Source organism: Silene latifolia, chromosome X, assembly GCF_048544455.1.
Source record: "Silene latifolia isolate original U9 population chromosome X, ASM4854445v1, whole genome shotgun sequence".
In the NCBI taxonomy this organism is placed as follows: domain Eukaryota; kingdom Viridiplantae; phylum Streptophyta; class Magnoliopsida; order Caryophyllales; family Caryophyllaceae; genus Silene; species Silene latifolia.
Window position 1 is genome coordinate 19940233 of NC_133537.1, and position 7966 is coordinate 19948198.

General features: G+C 32.0%; 1 long non-coding RNA gene across 1 annotated transcript; it reads right to left on the bottom strand.

The window, feature by feature from the left end:
* Window positions 1-4267: 4267 nt before the first annotated feature.
* LOC141621270 (uncharacterized) lies at window positions 4268-5404 on the bottom strand. The gene is made up of 2 exons (XR_012532182.1): window positions 4954-5404; window positions 4268-4503 (listed from the first exon to the last, which is right to left on the bottom strand). It is a non-coding gene; the product is annotated as an uncharacterized LOC141621270 (long non-coding RNA).
* Window positions 5405-7966: the final 2562 nt, after the last annotated feature.

The following is a 7966-nucleotide window of genomic DNA, read 5'->3' on the forward strand; positions in this document are numbered from 1 at the left end:
CGGGAAAAGTTGGAGTTCCGCTTATTCATTTAGTAAATAGGGGATTATTTTAAACACCTACTCCTATGTCCCGGTCATTTGTTGTCATTTTTCATATTTGGGGTGTCTCAGTCAATTGTTATCCTTTCTATTTTAGGAATGCATTTGATGAGTAATTTGATCTTTCACACTCAATTTGTTCCACTTGTCATTTAATAATTGACATCCTCCTCTTTCCTTGGTATTTATGCCAAAACCAAAGGACAACAATTAAACGGGACAGAGGGAGTATTTATTATCGGTTGAAAAGTACTTTTTTTTTTAATAAAAGAATAGTACATGTATGAGGGGGCTAGTGCAAGTGTTCGCACTAACGTTGGGAGAACGGAAGAAGTTCCCATTACCGTCGGGGTGCATCAAGGTTCCGCACTTAGTCCTTTTCTCTTTGTTATAGTTATGGATGAGTTAACACGAGATATTCAGGACGACATCCCTTGGTGTATGATGTTTGCTGATGATATTGTGTTGATTGATGAGACAAAAGAGGGGGTGGAGAGAAAGTTGGAATTGTGGAGGCATACTTTAGAGACTCGTGGGTTTAGATTGAGCAGGAGTAAGACCGAGTATTTGAGGTGTCATTTCACTAACGTGGAGGGGTCGAGATCGACAGAGGTGGGAATATTATTTTCAATGGGAATTGTTGAGGGGTCAGATTTTTTCAGATATCTAGGATCTATTATTCAAAAAGATGGGGGAGTTAGACGGAGATGTGGCTCACAGAATTAAAGCGGGATGGTTGAAATGGAAGAGTGTTTTAGGGTTTTTATGCGATAAAGATATGCCCCAAAGATTAAAGGGAAAATTTTATCGCACGACAATTAGGCCTGCCTTACTTTACGGTTCCGAGTGTTGGGCCGTGAAACATTGTCACATTCAAAAGATGTGTGTGGCGGAGATGCGTATGTAGAGGTAGTTGTGCGGCCATACAAGGAAAGATCGATTAAGGAATGAGGTGATTAGGGAAAAGGGAAAAGTGGCGCCAATAGAGGACAAGATGATGGAAAATCGACTAAGATGGTTTGGCCATGTGAGAAGGAGACCTATGGACGCACCAGTTAGGCGGCTGGAGACTTGGAGAACAGAAAAGGTTCCTAGGGGTAGGGGGAGGCCGAGACAGACATGGTTGAGAGCGATAGAGCACGATATGAGATTTCTGGGGCTTGAGGAGAGTATGATGACGGAGAGGGCACAATAGAGGGAAATGATACATGTGGATTTTTAGTATTTGATGTTATTTGACATATTTAATATTTTTATTTAATTTTTTTAAAAAAATTATTTGTTCTTCTCTCCTTTATTACACCTTTTTTACCAACCACTTTCTTATATTTTTACTTGGTTTACTTTTAAGGTATTCCGGATCCTTAAATTCTACTTCGCTTTTCTAAATCGTTTTAATCTTTATTTTCGATTTAAATTTTCAGTTTTTATAAAAAAATCCGGATTTCGATTTTAAAACCTATAAATTTACCTTGACTTTGTATTATATGTTTCGCTCTCCCTTTTGTTTTTCATTTTTCCCTTTTCTATATTTTTTTCGCATTTTGAGGTGTGCGTTCACTCATGGACGGTTCTAAAGGATGGTTCATGTCAGCCGACCCCAAATCATTTTTGGATTAAGGCTCTGATGTTGTTGTTGTAAAAGAATAGTACAAATGTAGCTAGGTAAACGTCATATTATAAAATATTACACCCTCTATACCGATCCGCTCATTTGTTTACCTATTCCATTTTTGGGCACCATATTAAATTGTTTACTTTTTATTTATACTAAAAATGCATTTAAATAGGTAATTTAGGAGTCGTTTGGTTGATAAGGGAACTTAATTTTTCTAGGAACTTGCAATTCTGGGGAGTTAAGTTCTCTTAGCATCTATTATAGTCCACTTGTCATTTATTCAACATCAGTAACCACAAACGATTATCTCCTCTTTCTTTACTCACAAATTCTTGTTTAAGACAGAAGTATCTGTCAAATAGATACCAAATAACATGACAAGTTGGTTAGGAAATGCCAAAAAGCTTCTCCATATTATCACCATGTATTAATATTTGGATCCGTTTTATAAATAAATGGATACTACGCCTTAAACAAGACCTATTGTTCCTCTTTGTGCTAAAAGTAAAAATAAATAAATAAAGACAAAGTAGGTATACTTGATAGTTGAGTAAGTCTTCTAAATGACGGTCTCTCAATAAATTTATTCATCTATTTTAACTATTTATACAAAGAAGTTTAGAAGACTTTCATTTATTTGTCTATTTATTACTATTTATACAAAGAGGTTTAGAAGACTTTCATTTATTTGTCTATTTATTAATTTTGTAAGTGAGTATATTTTGTTTGATAGAGAGAATTACTGTACTACGTTAGTCGTTAGACTAAAATTGTTTCTTCAGCCTGGCATCGTGGCATAGACCAACTATGCATGCATCATGCATGCATGCAGTATTAATGTAACATCATGTAATGTTAATGAATGCTCCGATCAACTAGTTGGGTGATCATGTCTGTTTGTATGGTTACTGACTTCTTATATGGCAAGCTACGATTTATGGTAGCTTGACTAGCTTCATTTATATGCATGGTTGTTTGCATGTTGCTATCCTATACCCGACTTTCCGAGTTGATTTTTATGAATTTATGATCTGTATTCGTTCCCTTATATTTTTCCTTCTTCAAACTAATCGCATACGCATTTATATATAGCCTCAACCGGCAACTATGAACTACCTAAGAGGCTAAATGGCTAATATATACGTGTACATAGTCAAATTTCGCCCATTCGCCTTCCATATATCATGAATTAACATGCCAGACGAAATAAGAAAATAAGAAAAATATTCAATTTAACATTATATGATCATAATTTGACTAATTACTACTCCGTATTATATCCTTCATCACGTTTATACATTAGGAATATACTAGGTTTATTTGGTGTCCGGCTTCGCCCGGGCTACCTCTATTTACCGTTAAATTTTATTTTCAATATTTGTAATATATTTTTTTACGGCATATCTTGTAATTATGATGAAATTTATTTTCAAATTATGAGACACGTTCACTACCCCGCTATTAATATTATTACTTTCACGACATTCTTTCTTAATATCATTACGTTCACTACTCCCGTGGTTACTAATTTTTCTTTTACTAATTCCTCTATTTTTTCTGTTAAATTCATTATTCCCGTTAATTTTATCCGGTCAATATTTAAATAAATAAAATATTTCCTTGAGTCGATTGGTTATTTAATTGTTCATACTTTTTCTCATTGTTACCACAGTTACTTTCACTACATTCGTAGTTACTTTCACTACTCCCCCTATCATTATTATAACTGTCACTATTCCCACATTAATACCGTTAATTTTATTAATCTCGTTACTACTACTATTACTTTTACAACATTTAATTTAATGTATAATTCTATGATGATACTAATTAATTACATAAGTGGGGCATGTTAGTTTTAAGGGAAATTACTATATTCTTGTGTTTTCTAAATTTAATTACTTTAATTTAATGTAATTTCCATAAATATTCTTCATCAAGGCATCTTTATATTATACTTTTAATCAAAACTATATAATATTTACATTGAGGTCCCTTTATCAGGTCCATCACACGGTGCTATCGATTTAAAACTATATAGTATAATTAATTTGTATAGATTTCTTTAATTACATTGAAGTCCTTTGGTTTCTGGAATTAATATATAGTATTGATTGATGAAATGACGATATATTACATATTTTGACTTACGGGGAGAGAAGGAATAATATTTTTATATCTCTATTAAAAAAATAATCTTTCTTATATAATAATATACCTGATTTACTTTTAATATAGTCTATAACATTAATTTTTAATTCAATTTTCAAAACATCATTTTAATTTGTATTTTAGATTTAAATTCCAAGTTTTTATAGAAGAAGAAATATCAGCTTTGGTTTTCAAAGCTATAAATTTAGCTTGACTTTTGTATTATCTTTTACTCTCCATTTGCTTGTGACTTTTCTTTTTCTATATTCTTGCATTTTGAGGTGTGCGATCACCCAAGTACGGTTCTAAAGAATGATTCATATTAATCAACCCCAAATCATTTTGAGGTAAAGCTCTGCTGTTATTGTTGTTGAAGACTGAATTTCATCAAGAGCATGGAAATTAAATTAGCAAAAAAAAAAAAAATCTAATAACTTCCACATTTTCTGTCTATCACATTATCACTTTGTTCAAAGTTCAAACATAGATTAGATTCACGCACCAAACTGCATAATTAGGAATACAATACTGATGAAAGATGGACAGGTGTAAAGAGTGTTTAATTAGGGATTTTGGCTTTGAGTGTAGATATAATCAGTGTGCGCCACTAGTGTTCGCCTCATTAGGCATTCCTCTTCATTCAGCCCATGACAACTCTCCGCTTCTTCAATCTTTACTTGCCCAGTCTCCTTTTCCTGCTATCATATGATCGATAATAATATACAAAACACACGAGTTATTTAAACAATTTCAAAAAAACATTGAATTACGACGACACATAAAATGGCCATTTTATAATAAAAAATGATCATTTTGGATCACAAATTCTCATTTACAACAGTTATAAGCGAGAATAATTTACAACGAGCGTGTAAAATCATTCACCAAACCATCCTTTTAATTGAGTATAATGAGATAAATTCCATGTTTAAAAACTAAAATCTCAAAATAAAAAATAACCCTAAAATTAATTTTATTTCACATAAAATTTACAAATAAAAATATATTCTCTCCAACCCGATTAATTCTTTACCTCTCCGAAAATAACAACATATAGAAATAGCTGAAATACCGAAATAAGAAAACATAAAGAATTGACTAGACATAGAGATTAATCCGACCGTGTCGGGGAAATATTAACGTACCACATTGAGAGAAGTTGAAATCAAGGGGCGAGCGGAATGAACAAGAGAAGTCGAACAAGCAAGAAGCGCAAATATGACGAACACAGCTACGATCTTTGCCATTAATTAATTATGATTATACTCGTAATTAGGAATTTTTACGAATGAAAATAGGAAGAAATAAGAAGAGATGTTTTGTGATGGAGAGATGATAATATGATATCGGTAAGTAACGGCTATTTATATCAAAGGGATGACAACGATGTTTGACGTGCGACTGTGTGTGAACTCTAGGATGACAAAATGGAGAATCTTGGATAAGAATTTCTTTGATTATTTTATCATAAAGAATTAATTAGCGGCGTAATTGGTTTTATTTAATTGATTTACTACCATTTATCATAGGCTTATGCAATCGGAGATTGGCAGATATCGCAGAATCTAAACTTTAACTTTTCAATGTTAGATGAGTTTGAATTTGATCCTTTTTGATAAGTACATAACCGCCCTAAAGTTATATACTCCGTAGATTTATCAATAAGTAGTTTTACTCCCGTATAAAAAATGCACGGTTTGATTTTAAAACTATTATGTACAGAGGTAATATAGATTTAATAATTAGACATAATTAGTATTGGTGCCCGACTTCGCCCGAGCTACCTCTACTTACCATAAAAAAAAAAATTCATTAAATAAAATTACTTAAAGTTGCATAACCCATAAATTTATTATTAATATATTTTTTATAACATATCCTAAACTTACGATGATATAAATTTTGTGATAAATTCACTACTCCCGCTATTAATATTTTACTCTTATTAATGAAACAATAGTAATAATATTTTACTACTTGCCCGTAATCATTGTTACGTTCACTACTCCCGCCGTAATTATTGTTACTGTCACTACTGACGCATTAATATTGATAATTTCACTACTCCCGCCGTAATTATTGTTACTTTCACTATTGCCACATTAATATTGATTATTTCACTACTCCCGTTGTTGTTTCTACCACTCTCACTAATCTCATTGATAATATTGTTACTTTTACTATTCAAATGAGTGATTACTATCATATAACTATATCCAATGTTACTACAATTCTTTTCTTTACTGACGAAATTACTTTTACTACTTAAGCATGCAATTTTAAAAGGATTATATATTTATATAAATATATTACATATATGCATCAAATTAAATCGAAAGAATTATGCAATATTATATATTATGGAATCTAACTTGAATTATTTATAACCTACTTATTATATTTTTGTATGTTAAATAATTAACATCTCTATACATCTAATAAACTATAAAGTTTAATAAAATTGCATAGATTTTAATTTTAATATATAATTTTATGATGATAATAACTAATACCATAAGTGTGCATGTTTATACTAATTAATTAGAAAAATTACCAGACATCTTCTTTCTTTTAGTCTCCTTGAAATTGACCATCTTAATGTCTTCTATAAATATTTAGGAAATTTACCAGACATCTTCTTTCTTTTAATCTCGTTGAAATTGACCATCTTAATTAATTATTTTATTTTAAGGAAATTGACCATGTTTATGAAAATTACCAAGCTTCTATATAATTTAATTTTAACCCAACTATATAATATTTGCATTGAGATCCCTTAATCGGGTCCATCACACGGTACTATTGATTTAAAACTATATAGTATAATTAATTTGTATAACTTTCTTTAATTGCATTGAAATCCCTTGGTTTCTGGGTTTAATGTATAGTATTGATTGATTGATAATATTCTGAGCTACTAATTGTTTTTAAAATCCTCATAATAGTATCTCGTGATTTGTGATGTTTCAAACTTCTAAAGTAATTATTTTATATTCACAATAGTTCTTAAATTGTTTTTTAGACGTATAATAAAGAAAACTATAAGTATATACTTTTTAAATGGAAAAAGTAATGAAAACTCACTAATATACGTTAAAAATCTTATAAACAAAAATGCAAATACTTTTTTGTCCAATACTTAGAATTTGTGTAAAAATAATGCAAATATTAAAAACTAGTTTTTGTACCCGTGCACTACACGGGTAGCGATGTAGGTTGTTAATCGAAGTAGACCTTATGTATACATCTTTTGGAGTGAAGGCGTAAGATTAATTCATTAGCAGATTTTAGATGAAACTTTTGACAAATTATTTTGTTAATGCATACTCATATTAGTATAGTTAAATCTTGCAATATATTTATAGTATTGCTCGAGACCCACCACCAAACGCACCACCGCACCCAATCCCTCCTTTCTACTGGACCACAACCTCCCACTCAACTAATATCTAACCCCCCCCCCCCCTCCCCAAACCAATTCGTATCTCATTAGTCACCTCCTCGAACATCCCCTACCCCCTATTGTCTCCACCATCCCGTACACCCGCTCCCACCATTCCTCCGACATAACCGTTATCCCTTGACCCTTACCTATGCGCGGCCCCTAACCCTGGCCATACCTGTATGAAACCTCACCCCACCGCACCCACTTATCACGACCCCTCATTTATCATGACCTCTAATCCCACCATCGACACCGCCCCTTCATATCTTTATTCAAGCCGTCCAATACCAATAGTTTTATTTCTTTTCTTTTGTTTATTATTTTGACACTTGTTTCACAACATTGTTCATCATTTTGTCATGCAACCAAAAAATTCTACTTACTCTGTTCCATTGAATAGTTTACGTTTTCCATTTTAAGCTGCACCTGTTTCATTTGATTATTTACGTTTCCTTATATGGAATTCTTTGATCAATTAAACGACCCACATACTCTTGTCTACTTTTATACCTTTTGGTGTGGGTGACAAAAGGTGTGAGGCTCCTATGAGGGTAGTTTTGTAAGTACACCAATTCTCATTAAGACGACATTATTCGTCTTAAGTTTAAGATGGGTCAAGTTTCATACCACTTGTTGTTGTTCCCGAATAGTGCCGTCTTAAGGGAGACTTACTATTGTAGGTATGCATATGAAAAGTAGAGACACCCACTTTC